Raw genomic sequence first — 16,079 nt, forward strand, 5'->3', positions numbered from 1 at the left:
ATGAAATCCATGCTTATTTCCTCCCATTTCCACTGCGGGATATTCAACGGTTGCAACAACCCTGCTGGTCGCTGTCTCGGGGCCTTTACCTGCTGACAGGTCAAACACCGACTCACATACTCAGCCACATCCTTCTTCATTCCTGGCCACCAATAACTACACTTCAAATCTTGATACATCTTAGTACTACCAGGGTGGAACGTGTAGGACGTGTTGTGTGCCTCAGTCATGATTTCTTGTAGGATTTTCTCATCCCGAGGTACGCATAATCGGTCCTGCCACATCAAACCCCCTTCAGAAGAGACTGAATATCCGTCTGGTCTCTCAGTTTCTTGCTGACCCCAGATCCTACTGAGGTGCGTATCAATTCGCTGAGCTTCAATGATACGTCTCTTGAGGGTGGGTTGGACCGACAGTTGCGCTAGTTGAGCGGTAATGCCTCTAACCAAGACTTCTATTCCAGCCCTCTGTATCTCATCCTGTAGGTACTTCTGCCTCGTGATCAGGGCAGATGTGTGGGCTGTCTTTCTGCTCAAGGCGTCCGCCACTACATTAGCTTTTCCAGGGTGGTAAAGTATTTCAATGTCATAGTCCTTAACTAGTTCTAACCACCTCCGCTGTCTCATGTTGAGCTCTTTTTGTGTAAACAAATACTTGAGGCTCTTATGGTCCGTGTACACTTGAACTCTCTCCCCATACAGGTAGTGACGCCAGGTTTTCAATGCATAAACCACGACTGCTAGTTCCAGATCGTGGGTGGGGTAGTTGCGCTCATACTCTTTCAGCTGCCTAGAGGCGTAGGCTATCACTTTGCCCTTTTGCATGAGTACACAACCTAGCCCTTTTCCTGAAGCGTCGCTGTACACCACAAGTCCGCCTGATCCGTCAGGCACTGTAAGTACAGGCGCAGTGACCAACCTCTTCCTCAGTTCTAGAAAACTCTGTTCACACTCTTGAGTCCAGATAAAAGGTTTTCCCTTCTTGGTTAATTGTGTCAACGCTGCAGACATTTTTGAGAAATCTTTTACAAACCTTCTATAGTAGCCTGCTAGACCCAGAAAACTCCTTACTTCAGTGACCGTGGTTGGTCTAGGCCATTTCAAGACTGCTTCAATCTTAGCTGGATCCACAGTTACCCCCTGACTGGATACCACGTGTCCAAGAAAAGTCACTTCCTGCAGCCAAAATTCGCACTTCGAAAATTTGGCGTACAACTTATGGTTTCTCAATAGAGTTAAGACCCTCCTCAGGTGTTCCTCGTGCTCCATTTCAGACTTAGAATACACCAAGATGTCGTCAATGAACACAATCACGAAGGTGTCTAAGAATTCCTTAAACACTCGGTTCATCAACTCCATAAACACTGCAGGAGCGTTGGTTAATCCAAAAGACATGACTATGAACTCATAATGTCCATAGCGACTTCTAAAAGCTGTTTTAGGTATGTCTTCCTCTCTGATTCTCATCTGGTGATATCCTGATCGCAGATCGATCTTAGAGAACACCGTTGCACCCTGCAATTGGTCAAACAGGTCATCTATCCTTGGGAGAGGATATTTATTCTTGATTGTGACTTTGTTTAATTCTCTATAATCTATACATAATCGCATAGTTCCATCTTTCTTCTTAACAAATAGCACCGGGGCTCCCCAAGGTGAGACGCTAGGCCGTATGAATCCCTTGTCCAAAAGTTCTTGTAACTGTATCTTTAGCTCCTTAAGCTCTGCAGGTGCCATTCTATATGGCGCTTTGGATATCGGTGTTGTCCCTGGTTCGAGGTCAATAACAAAATCTACCTCTCGATTAGGGGGCAACCCTGGGAGCTCTTCTGGAAATACATCCTCAAATTCCCCAACCACAGGAACAGAGGATACCTTTAGACTGGTCTTATTGACTTTTGTCACACTAGCCAGAATTGCCCAGGCTCCCTGATTCAACATTTTTCTAGCCTTCAACGCCGTGATGACCCTAGGGGTGCTTCTGGATATATCCCCTTTGAATTCAAAGTTCTCTCCTATCAGGGGCCTAAAGGTTACCTTTCTTGCTTCGCAATCGATGAGGGCTCGATTCTCGCCCAACCAATCCATCCCTAGGATCACGTCGAAGTCTTGCATACACAAAACAATCAAGGATGCTACAAGTTTTCGCCCTGCAACTATCACACTACCACCCCTAACCCTATGGGTAGCAGTCAAGCATTTAGTTGCTTCATTTGCTGGTGTAGACACAGTAAGAGGAATCTCTAGGGGTTCTAATTCTAGGTTTGCAGATTTCACAAACCCCTCAGAAATAAATGAGTGGGTAGTACCTGAATCAAATAACGTAAATGCTAGGTGATCAAGGATAGGTAGTGTATCTATCACCACTGTGTCAGTCTCTTCTGCTTTCCTAGTTGTGATAGCGTGGACCACAGCTCGAGCTTGCTGTGTGGCTCCACGACCCCTCTGATACTGTCCAACAGGTCTGTTTCCCTCATGATTTCTCTTATGAGGGCAGTCAGCTATGCGATGGCCTGGCTTGCCACAACCAAAGCATCCTCCTGTTCCAGCAAAACACTCTCCCTCGTGATATTTCCTACAATTAGGGCATTCAGGTCTGTTATACTCTGGGGCTCTACCCCGACGTTCAAAACGTCCTCGAGGCTGTCTGTCAGATCTAAAAGAGTTTCTGTTAGGCCTTCTTCGTTGGCCAAAGGCATTCTGAGTGGTCACCACTGGCACATTTTGCTTTGCCATCTGCCGTGGCATATCCATCACTGTTGCCACTCTCAAGGCTACAGCATAATCTGAAGTTGTTTGTACCAAAACTGGACCCTGAAGCTCTATCCGGAGACCAGCGATAAAACGATCAATTTTCATCTTCTCGTTACTGACATACTCAGGGCAGAACCTTGCCAGTTTATTAAACTCCAGATCATAATCCTCAACAGTTTTGTCCCCCTGTTTCAGTTCTAGGAATGCTGTCTGACACTTGTGTCGGGCAACCACTGGGTAATATTTACATAGGTAGGCTTCCTTGAACTGATTCCAAGAAATATACCCTTCCTCTGGTGTAATGGCCCTCTGTGCACCTTTCCACCAAAAATGAGCTTCGCCCTTCAGCATGTAAGTCCCACAATGGACTTGATATTCAGGAGGACATTTCATGTATATAAAAGCTGTCTCTACAGCCTCCAGCCAAATCTCAGCTGCAACTGGGTCCATCTTACCCCCGTCGAAAGTGGGCGGTTTATACCTCTGAAAGTCCTTCAAATAACGGGACTCTATAGTCGTGCCCGGATCACTCGTCCCCTGCACAGTGGTCTGGTTTGTCGCTAGAGTTTGCATTATCTGAGCCATCTGTGCCTGAGTCTCCATGGTGGCTCTCATGAAAGCCTGAAACTCATCCCTTGAAACTGTCGTCGTCGACTGAGCAGGCACCACAGGAATCGGTGCTGGCGCTGGTGGAGCTTCTTCAGGTTCCTGGTCCTGAGGAGCAGTCTCAAGAATAACTCGAGGCTCGGCCTTCCTTCTAGCTCGCCTCGGCACGGGCGCCGGTGGCGGTGTTTGTTCCTCATCCGAGGTCAGTTCTGGGTTCTCCTCTAGAGGTGGGTGTTGCTCCATCTCGAGGAAATGAAGATTTGGGTCTTCTTCGACCCTTCTCCTGCCCCTCCTAGGACCAGGCCCAAGGTAATCTCCTCCTCTCTTAGGCGCCATTATCTGACAACAGAGGGGAGTGAGTCAAAAATGCGTTCTCATTGTGCCTAATTCAAAGAAGCACATCCTTAATATTTTAATCCTCGTCTTAGATCCCATAACATATAACTCAAGTCTTCCTATTTCTCAATTATCAGAGAACTTACCAGGTCGCAGCGGAGCGTGTCGAAACTTAAGCCACAGAGATACAAGACTCTACAACCTAATGTCTACAGGACCTTAAAACCATGCTCTGATACCAAACTGTCACAGCCCAAAATTTGAATCTCGAAATTAAGAGCCGGACCAACAGACTATGCAATGAAATCGTGTAAGAACCAATAGAGAAACGAGATTACACAAAAAAGAAACTTTAACAATTATGAAGGAGGTTTAAAATCCAAAACAAGGTGTTCAAATATGAATAGTAAGTAAGCGGTTTACAAAATAATGCATGACAAATCTAAACAAAATTATGCACAGACTCCTAGACGCCCCGGGACACTCCTCTGTGGCATTAAGATTCAGCATGCATTCCCGCCTCGATCCCTGGCCTCACTCGCCTGAAAAAAAAAAAGAGTAGAAAGGAATGAGTATAAAAGAATACTCAGTAAGTAGCCTACTTGTAGGCTCTTTTCGCATCCTTATCTTGGTAGGTAACCACGGTCTTTCTCAGGTTTCTAAGCAGGGTGATCTAAGCTACAACTCTTTTCTGTATCATAAGAGGCTTGCCCATCTTATGCAGTGAAATGATCAGCGTCCTGAGGTGAGGCGCGACCTCATAAGCAAATCTGAGGGGATCGTATGGCTGGATCTGAATACGTGACTCTCTCTCTGAACATCATCCGTGGAGGTTAACTGACGACCCTCACACGGGACCATACATCCACAAAACGGGGTGCGACCCCCTATGTGCCGGTCAGCTACTGAGTTATCCTAAGTGGCTCCACGTCCCCCGCTCAGGGACGGGTTTCTACGGCCCAGGAGTCATGTTCAGAAGACCCCTTAGCTATCACCACTAGGTCTGGGCACCTGTCACACTTCCCTATCCGGATCTGCAAAGCTCAACGATCACCGTACCGGAGCTCTGTCTCGACGGTATGGTATCGGAGGAGAGAGGGAAGTGGAGGTTCTGATGACACTATCTTCACTGCTCAACTCTAACGGGCTACCTACAGTTACCGTGGTGACCTATTATTCTTTCTAGGGTGGAACTTGGTGCCTTAGACTTAGATTCGTATTTCTCTAGGACTCTCGTGCCTGGTGTCACAAACCTATCGGGTTTGGAATTCTGGGTTCTGGTTCCGCCGGTAATCATTTCGCGGGTCTAATTGCACGGTATTCTAGAGGTCCCCCAATCTAGGGTCTCGTCTAGCTTATTTAGCCAAAAGCATCCTAATCAAGCTCATAATTTCTTCCTATTCATCCAGAAAGACAATCCAAGTAATCATCATACAATAGAGTTTACACGCAGCAGTTCATGCAAAATTATCAAACATGCTCAACGGGAAGATAACGTTCGTCTTTTACCCGGAGCGCAGATTTCACAAGTTTCCCAACCCCCTCTTGCATACATACATTATCAGAGTCTCAACCAAAACAGATTTAATACACATTTTGTATCTAGCTTTCCATAATCATCTTATATTCGCAGTTTCTATAATAAGACGCTAAGTTGGGCTAGCTAATTTCATAGGTGGTAGCATGCATGCTTGTTCCTAGCGGTTCCTACAAGTACTGCTTGTGGAAGTCCAAATGGCTACTTACATGGTCGACGCGTGCCTTCCCGAGTTCGAGTTTTCTTGACGGAATGGATTCCAACAATTCTGGAATTTTCTTCACAAGTCCTAATTCACATAATAATAGGGTCAGCATCAGAATCGGGTCGGAAAACAAGCAAACAGAGACCGAACGGGAAGAAAAATGGTGCCTCACGCGCCCCCACGCGCGACGCACGCGCCCTGGAAGGTCACTATGCGCGCTTCCTACGCGCGCGTGCCCTACGCGCTTCTCCGCCGCGCAGGCACGGGTCAGAGACGCCGGGTCGGGCGCTTCGCGTGCAGCACCGGTCGGGCAACCCGGGTCCGCGCGCCTGACGCGTGCCCGCTGCCGGGTGAGGACGCGCCTCACCAGCTGGTGATCGACACGTGTCGATCACCGGTTCCGCCGCTCTCCTCCGCACGCCGTCCGACGCGTGGCGGCCTCCACCCTCTCTCCTGCCTTCATTTTCCAGGTCTCTTTCCCGTTTCAATCTATTTTCTCCCGATTTTTTTATCTTCCAATTCGTAATCCGATTCGTTAAATTTTCTTCACGAAACTTGTAGACCTCCTATTCTACTCCTTGGAAAGAATTTTCTTAAATTTTTCTGATGATCACAGATCTTATTATTTGAGTTCAAATTCGGAGAAAAACACAAGTTCTTACCGAAAATCACGTTATCTTTAAACTCCGATTTGAACGCCGATCTTGGCCGCCTTCACTTCAGAACTTAACCAGATAGCGCTGTTGGGGGGTAAGAGTCCAAGGATCAACACAAAACGTTGCTAGCACACGAAAATCTTGATGACTTCTCAATGTAGATACTCGTGGACTAACCTGAAGTTCTTGAACGTTTTGTCGAAATAGGAAGGTGCGATTCGTGAGAGCACCTTGCCTCGAGCTATTCAACGGTTTAGATTGGGGACTCGGTTCTCCGGCGTCGGTTCTGATCCGATCTCCTCCCCTTCCTCAAAACCCTAATCTTCTTTCCCTCTTCTTTCTCTTTTCCCCATTTTAACTCAGCCAAAACAAACCCCTCAACTTATAAGGGCGAAATGACTAGTTTGCCCCTATTGTAACCTTTTTTTTTTTTTTTTTTTTTTTTTTTTTTTTTTTTTTTTTTTTTTTTCGGGCGTTACATAATAAATGGTATTAAATACAAATGGAAGAATATAAGGCATTCATAAATTGTCTTAATTGGTAGTTCAACAACCAAAGGCAAGTTGATATGGAAATCAACCCAAGGGAAAGTATGGAACGGATGACCTTCATGATCAAGATCAAGAGTAAAGAAAACTCGTTTCTAAACTCGTGATTCGAATCACTCCACAAGAGGTTTGATCAATACCACTTGAATGACTCTACATGCAAGTTCTAAACACAAGAATTTGCAAAGAAAGTTTAGCTCTCAACAAAGCTAAAATAGAAATTCTATTCTCAATTCCAAAATCTGATGTCTAATCAAAGAAAAGAAGGCTTTATATAGCCTTTACAAACCTTAACCTATGTGATACATAACTCCAAAATTAAATGGGCTAGTAAATATGAAATACCCATAACCTCCATATTAAAATGGCTGGTTAATGGTGGAATATAGTAACCTATGTGGGTTACAATATAACCTTAACTCCTACCTTTAAAACTAGCTTAAATATGAAAACAAATAGTTAAACTATAATTAAATAATGCAAATAATAAAATGGGCTTATTAGTCATCCTTGGACTATTGATAAATTCAGCGGAGTTCATTAAATGCAACTTAAAGTGCATTTAATTCATCTCTGTCTTGAAGCTCAACTTTGCATAACATATAAGGGAGGTCACCAACGTCTTCTAGAATTTCCTTTGATGAGCTCACCATAGCTTGAATATAACTGTATAAGGTTTGTTGTAGCTTCTTGGCTCTCGTCCTTGTAATTGGACCTTGAGGTATGGAAATTCCTTGGTCGTTGTTCATATCATTCTCCCCCTCTTGAGAAGGATTCGTCCTCGAATCCAAGCCATCACCTACATCAAAAGGACTCAAATCAGCAACATTAAAAGTTGCACTAACACCGTACTTACCTGGTAAATCAATTTTATAAGCATTGTCATTGATGCGCTCAAGAACTTGAAAAGGTCCATCTCCTCGTGGTAAAAGCTTAGATTTTCTTTGAGTAGGAAATCTTTCTTTTCGAAAATGCACCCAAACCCAATCTCCTGGCTTGAAGATGACAATCTTACGTCCTTTATTAATTCGGGTGGCAACCTTGGAATTTTGTTTCTCAATTTGTTCTTTTACTTGCTTGTGCAATTTATGAACAAACTCAACCTTGGTATTTGCATCAAAATTCACAAATTCTTTTGACGGTATAGGTAACAAGTCAATGGGGGTTAAAGGATTAAAGCCATAAAACAATTTCAAAAGGTGTGCATTTAGTAGTGCTATGAACAACCCTATTATATGCAAATTCTATAAATGGCAAACAATCCTCCCAAGTCTTAAGATTCTTATCAATAATAGCCCTAAGCATAGTAGTCATGGTTATGTTAACAACTTCAGTTTGTCCATCCGTTTGAGGATGACAAGTAGTTGAATATACGAGCTTAGTTCCTAACTTACCCCATAAAACACGCCAAAAGTGGCTTAAAAATTTGACATCACGATCACTAACGATGCTTTTAGGAATGCCATGCAATCGTACAACTTCCCTAAAGAACAGGTCTGCAATATGTTTTGCATCATCAGTTTTGTGACAAGGAATAAAATGAGCCATTTTACTAAATCGATCAACCACAACAAAGATGCTATCATAACCTTTCCTAGTCCTAGGTAAACCTAAAACAAAATCCATTGATATATCAATCCAAGGACCATTAGGAACTGGTAATGGGGAGTATATACCATGTGGTTGAAGCCTAGACTTAGCTTGTTTACATGCTATGCAACGAGCACAAACTTTATGAACATCATGTCTCATTTTAGGCCAAAAAAAATGTTCAGACAGCATATCGTAAGTTTTAGAAACTCCATGGTGTGCCATTAAACCACCTCCATGAGCTTCCCTCACAAGTAGCTCACGTATGGAACAAGATGGTATGCAAAGTTTGCCTTTTCGGAACAAAAATCCATCTAACAACAAGTAATTATCCACAATGAGTCCTTTTTCACAAGATTCAACAAAAGGAGCAAAGAACATGTCATGTTGATACAAATCCTTTATGTGTTCAAAACCCAACAACCTAGCATTCAAAGTATTGAGGAAGACATACCTTCGTGATAAAGCATCGGCAACAATGTTCTCCTTACCTTGTTTATATCTTATGACATAAGGGAATGTTTCAATAAATTCTAACCACTTAGCATGTCGTCTGTTGAGTTTATTTTGTACTCTCAAATGCTTTAAACTTTCATGATCCGTATGAATAATGAACTCCTTAGGCCAAAGATAATGTTGCCAGGTTTGCAATGCACGAACCAAAGCATAAAGCTCTTTGTCATAAGTTCAATACCTCAAAGATGCACCAGTCAACTTCTCACTAAAGAACATTAAAGGTCTTTGATTTTGCATTAAGACAGCACCTATCCCTACTCCACTTGCATCACATTCAATTTCAAAAGTAGACTCAAAATTAGGTAATGCAAGCAAAGGAGCAGAACTCAATTTTTCTTTCAAAGTATTAAAAGCAAGTTCTTGATCTTTTTCCCATATAAAGGATACATTTTTCTTAACAAGTTCATTCAAGGGTGAAGCAATTGTACTAAAATTCTTAATGAACCTACGGTAGAAACTTGCAAGACCATGAAAACTTCTTACCTCACTTACATTTTTAGGTGTAGGCCACTCTTTTATAGCCTTCACTTTCTCCTCATCAACCTCAACACCATTAGATGAAACTACAAACCCAAGAAAGTTAACTTTTTCCATGCAAAAGCTACATTTCTTTAAATTTACATACAAACATTCATTTCTTAAAGTAGTCAAAACATTGCGTACATGGGTAATATGATCATCTAAAGATTTAGAGTAAACAAGGATGTCATCAAAATAAACAACCACAAACTTACCTAAGTATTCTCGTAAGACATGGTTCATTAGTCTCATGAATGTACTAGGTGCATTAGTTAATCCAAAAGGCATAACCAACCATTCATAAAGACCATACTTGGTTTTAAAAGCTGTTTTCCACTCATCCCCAATATGCATGCGAATTTGATGATAACCCGATTTTAAATCAATCTTAGTAAAAAGACTACATCCATGCAATTCATCAAGCATATCATCTAATCTAGGAATTGGATGCCTATACTTTATGGTTATCTTGTTTATAGCCATACAATCAACACACATACGCCAAGAGCCATCTTTCTTAGGTACAAGAATAACTAGAACAGAACAAGGACTCAAACTTTCACGTACATACCTTTTAGCAAGGAGTTCACTTACTTGCCTTTGTATCTCTTCAGCCTCCTTTGGATTAGTCCTATATGCTGGTCGGTTTGGAATGGGCGTGCCAGGAATGAAGTCAATCTTGTGTTCAATCCCTCTAAGTGGTGGCAAACTACTAGGTATCTCCTCAGAAAATAAATCTTCAAACTCTTGCAAAAGCACAACAAAATCACTAGGCAAAGAAGGGTTAAGCATGTTAGTAAAGTAACAAGACCCCTTGCACATAAGTACAAGAATAGTCTGGTTAGAGAGCAAAACATTCCTAGCCTCACTTGATCTAACATACAAGCTTACTGATTTGGCTTTTCTCTCTTTTTTTTCTCTAGGCTGAGTGTTACTCTCTTGCTTTTCACTCAAGCTCATTTTTTCACTTGATTCTTTTTCAATCTCTGCTTTTGCATCAGCCTCTTGCCTTTTCTTTTCAAGTTTGCAATGATCAATAAATACATCTTTTGGAGACAATGGAACAAGAGTAGTTTTTCTACCATTGTGAGTAAAAGAGTATCGATTTGCATACCCATCATACATTACCCGACGATCAAATTGCCATGGCCTTCCCAGTAGTAAATCTCCAACATGCATGGATACAACATCACATAAAACATCATCAACATATTTTCCAATAGTAAATGAAACAAGAGTTTGTTGAGTTACCCGTACTTCCCCACAATCATTCAACCATTGAAGCTTGTAGGGTCTTGGATGTGGTTGTGTCTTCAAATTAAGTCTTTTGACCAGAATGGAACTCACAACATTGGTGGAACTACTGCTATCAATGACAACACTACAAGGTACAGATTGAACAAGACAACGAGTTTGAAACAAGTTCTCTCTTTGGTCTAGGCCGTCCTCCTTAATGTGGGTGTTTAGAGCTCGTCGAGTAACCAAAGATATATGTGTAGGGTCCTCTTCGCTAAACTCCTCACTCTCATCAGTTTCTTCATTTATGTCGTCATGTGCCTCGTCATCCGTAACAATTTCTCCCTCCTTGATGGTCATAATTCTTGCATTTGGGCAATCTCTACTATAGTGTCCTACCCCTTGACATCTCCAACACTTTAAATCTCTATTTCGAACATTAGACTTTTCTACTTTTTCTTTCCCTGTTCTAGAACTATCCCCTTTCTCAAATTTAGCTTGAGGCTTCTCATTAATCTCTGGATTTCTATGCTTATAATCAATGTTCTTACTATCCTTTTTCCATGTAGAAGTAGAATTGGGAAAAGTTTTAGAAGAATACCGTTGAGATCTTCTTTGGATTTGCCTCTCGATCTTAATTGCAATGTGCAACAACTCCTCAATATTAGAATAAGGCTGTAAATCAGTCTTGTCTGCAATCTCTGTGTTTAACCCATTAAGAAACCACGCCATGAGAGCCTCCATGTCCTCATCGAGATCAAGTCGATCCATCAATGTATCCATCTCCTTGTAATAATCTTCCACAGACTTGCGTCCTTGTTTCAATGCTTGAAGCTTTTGCGCCATGTCCCGTTGAAAATATTGTGGAACAAAACGCTTCCTCATGGACTCTTTGAACTCGTACCATGAATCAATTGGTGCTTCAAGGTTTCTTCTCCTACTTGACATCAATTTATCCCACCAAATTTGAGCATATTGTTTGAATTGAGCAATGCATAACAGTACCTTCTTTTTATCACTAAAATTATGACAGTTGAACACCAAGTCCACCGTTTTCTCCCATTTAAGGTACTCCTCTGGATCGGTTTTGCCATAAAACTTGGGAAGTTTTAATTTGATGCTCCCCACGTTACGATCAATTCTATCATCATAAGGAACTCTTTGTTGTAAATTATGATACCTTCTTTCATGGTCTCGCCCTCGCATCAAGCCATGACCAACCGCATGTGGATTATCCTCGTGGTGATCAGAATTGTCGCCCTCATATGTATCGGTTGAGGGCGTAGGTTGTGGAATCCTCTGTCGTGCTTGATTTTGAATCTCCAATCTTCCTATTCGATCAGTCAACTCTTCTATTCCTCGAATTAGTCTTTCCATGGTTCGTTGTTGTGCTTCTCTCAATCGTGCATCAGTAATGTTAGTATTGTCGTCTGGATTTTCCATGCTACAAAAGAAAGGTAAAAGAAAAAAAAAAGGACCTCACAAGCGCTCCCTCACGTGTATTCACTCGTAAATGTAGTTCACTCGTGTTTAGCACTCAACACTCGAATCAATGTGTCACTCCCTTACAAACTCACCCTCACAATTGAGCACACACAAATCACACTCCAAAAAACAAATTGGGATGTGAGACAAGCTATGTTATAGAGCTAAGTGCAATTCAATGTGAATAGACAGCACACTCAATACATAAACAAGGGTATTGAAGGAGCAATCCGAATAACGACAAAGAAACGAATTACAGAAAGAAAATGATTAAGGACTAATTTAGACGTAGGAACATATGAGAGTTACATATAATAATCAAGAGGAAAAAAGAAAGACATTTAACATCAATATGCTTTCTTTCTTTCAATGTTTTTTTTTTTTTTTTTTTCCTTCTTATTCGCAAAATCTAATCAATTTACCAACAAGAAAATTGATTTAGAAGATCTTAAAGAAGAATATAGTGTTGATAAGATCGAGATCTAACACTTTAAAGAACAGAAAAAAAAAATGTATTTTTTTTTTTTTTGGTTATATATTTTTGTGATAGAATATGAACATTCTACACAAACTGAGAAAAAAAAAATAATAAGAGAATTAAAAGAGATAAGCGCAATGAAACATATATCCGATCTTGAGCCTAAAGCTCTGATACCAAAATGATATGGAAATCAACCCAAGGGAAAGTATGGAACGGATTACCTTGATGATCAAGATCAAGAGTAAAGAAAACTCGTTTCTAAACTCGTGATTCGAATCACTCCACAAGAGGTTTGATCAATACCACTTGAATGACTCTACATGCAAGTTCTAAACACAAGAATTTGCAAAGAAAGTTTAGCTCTCAACAAAGCTAAAATAGAAATTCTATTCTCAATTCCAAAATCTGATGTCTAATCAAAGAAAGGAAGGCTTTATATAGCCTTTACAAACCTTAACCTATGTGATACATAACTCCAAAATTAAATGGGCTAGTAAATATGAAATACCCATAACCTCCATATTAAAATGGCTGGTTAATGGTGGAATATAGTAACCTATGTGGGTTACAATATAACCTTAACTCCTACATTTAAAACTAGCTTAAATATGAAAACAAATAGTTAAACTATAATTAAATAATGCAAATAATAAAATGGGCTTATTAGTCATCCTTGGACTATTGATAAATTCAGCGGAGTTCATTAAATGCAACTTAAAGTGCATTTAATTCATCTCTGTCTTGAAGCTCAACTTTGCATAACATATTAGGGAGGTCACCAACGTCTTCTAGAATTTCCTTTGATGAGCTCACCATAGCTTGAATATAACTGTATAAGGTTTGTTGTAGCTTCTTGGCTCTCGTCCTTGTAATTGGACCTTGAGGTATGGAAATTCCTTGGTCGTTGTTCATATCACAAGTCTTCTAATTACTTTTCAATGTCCGCCACTCCATTATCTTCTTGATTTGATATGCTAATGCTATAAAGATTTTTGGGCTCAAAAGTCTTTGTTTCAACTTGTACACTAGCTAGCTTTTGAAGATGCAATGTATAGGCCTCTTGAATCTTCTTAACCTTACTTCTTGTAATCGGTCCTTCGGGTACATGCAAAGGGTCAGGAGTTGAATTCATATCACTATCTCTAGGCTTTTCCATAGCCTTAGCTGCCCTCAAAGCAGTCGTATACGTGGTAGGATCTATGGCTTCAACTGTTCGATGAATTTCTAGATTAAGTCCAAGGATGAACCTTTTAGCAATTTTTAGTTTTGTATCCACTAATGACTGCGCGAATCATTTCAACCTTATAAATTCTCTTGCCTAGTCATCCACAAAATGTCCATTCTATATCAGATGGGTGAACTCCTTTTATCTTCAAAGTCGGACTACCTTCGGGAAATATTATTTTAGGAATAGCTTTTTGAATCGAGACCATGGTTTTACACTTCCATTTATCCAATCAGCACAATTTTGCGTCCTCTTTTAGGATGAATGACGAAAAGAATACCTTCTCATGGTCTAGGTAGTTCATTAATAAGAAAATCGTCTCCATTGGTGATAGCCGTAATTGTGCCTCTACTAGGTCTCTTGTGCTTCCACTACGGGGTCGTACCATTTTAAATCCCATAAATATCTTGCCCCTCATGTATGTTACAAGCTATTGGCTTGCTCAGTGGCAACCATTACTTGAACCATGGCCTGGAACGATTCCCACATCAGATTCTTCATGGGGTCTATTCCTGCCAATGGTGCTGTTGGAGGTAGTGCAGCCACATATTTTTTTGTTACAGAGCCTTCACAAGTTGGGCTCCCTCTACCTCTACCCCTTCCTCGAACAGGAGGTTGTTCTCTTTCTCGACATCCTCTTCCACGTCCTCTAGGCGGTATGGTTATAAATCAACACATAATTTTTTTAAGTCTACTATTCCTAACATAAACTACATAATTTTCCATATTATCATACACATAATTAAGCGAAAAATCGTGCCGTCAACAATAATGTAGTCAATTTTATCAAAATCAGTCATAAAAAACATTCATAAGGAACAAGTAGTAACAAGATACATAATCAATGACATTTCATTTTCTTATTTTACACATGACATAACTGAATGTGATTGTAACGACCCGAAATATTCTACTTAATTTAAGGTCGCTAATGTATACGTACCATAAACCTTGAATGTGGAAGACTTCATTAAAATTTCATAAAACATAACCTTTATCTTAAAACACAGCCATGGACTTACGTGTTTCGAAAATATCTTTAAAACAACACAACAAAAGACTAAATAAAACGAATAAGAGTTTAAGTTTAAAACAGTCTATTCTCGCCTAAGTCTAAGAAAATAAATAACACTATCCTATGCATGTGTCATGGTCTCGAGTTGCGATGTCGTCGTCAGCCGTACAGAAATGCCTTGCCTTAACCTGAAAAATGTAGTAGCACGAGGCTTGAGTATTTCTAGAATACTCAGTAAGTGACCCCCTATCGGGGTTATGCGACAATCACATGCAATGAAATGATGGGACCTATCGTTTCGTTTCGTTTCATTTTCCTTACGGTGTTGTTCTAACGGGTAATTGTGGACGTGTACCATATACTCTACACACAGCTCATTCGTGCGAGTATGGGCTCACCAGCTAGTTCGCACACCGCTGGGCCACTTTCCTTATCAGGTGGGCATACTATGGGAGCCCCTTATGCTGGGACCCGTTAAAACTAGTAACCGTTATTGCAGCGCTATGCAAAGCATAACGATCGTTGTCCTGCCATTGGATGTACGCGTCCGTACCTTCGTGATGGGATAGGGGTATCCCCCCAGATGCATGAACACACATAATGCATGAGGTCCCCACTACTTCTACATTTGTTATTAATGAACATAACCCCCTTGTCACATTCCATACTTCATGTCCTCCTCATTTTCAATTTACATTTCATACACATTTCTATCGGGGTTATGGTTCCAGACAGTTTACTGTGTTTCATGTCATACAATTCATGCTGTTCACATTCACATATTTCATACAAACATGCCATAATCATTCAAGGACCTCATATCGTTACATGCATTACACATCACATTAGACTAAAAGCATACATAACATACATTCACGTTCACATAACTAAGTACTTAAGCACAATAATCTAGCATACAATGTATCATATCATAAACAAGTCATAACGTAAACACTTCATAGTCATATCGTTCTCTAACTTACCATAGCCTTAACGTTCTTATACCTATCACAGACATATCATTACGTAACGTACCTTAGTCATATCATCACAATAACGTATCCTAACGCTATCGTTCTATCAATCTATCACAAACCTATCCCTTTCTACCCATAACCTAACCGTATTCTTTCATCAATCTCTCCTATCCATAGCACTCCGGTATGTAACCTAACCATAACGTTTCATGAACGTATCTTACTCCTATCGTTACATTTAGTTTTGTGCATCCTTCTCGTATCCTATCTCAAACATATCCTTGAGCACATCGTACCATAATTATTATCATACAATCCACATATTATAACATAACATAACATATAGGAAGCATATCGATCCACAGACAATTCACACATATCAATATATATGACA

General features: G+C 40.6%; 1 long non-coding RNA gene across 1 annotated transcript; it reads right to left on the reverse strand.

The window, feature by feature from the left end:
* Positions 1-5,430: 5,430 nt before the first annotated feature.
* On the reverse strand, positions 5,431-6,480 carry LOC147789877 (uncharacterized). The gene is made up of 3 exons (XR_015423293.1): positions 6,271-6,480; positions 6,100-6,177; positions 5,431-5,521 (listed from the first exon to the last, which is right to left on the reverse strand). It is a non-coding gene; the product is annotated as an uncharacterized LOC147789877 (long non-coding RNA).
* Between the last annotated feature and the right edge of the window lie 9,599 nt (positions 6,481-16,079).

Source organism: Cucurbita pepo, chromosome 12, assembly GCF_057944985.1.
Source record: "Cucurbita pepo subsp. pepo isolate OVF chromosome 12, ASM5794498v1, whole genome shotgun sequence".
NCBI classification, from domain to species: Eukaryota; Viridiplantae; Streptophyta; class Magnoliopsida; order Cucurbitales; family Cucurbitaceae; genus Cucurbita; species Cucurbita pepo.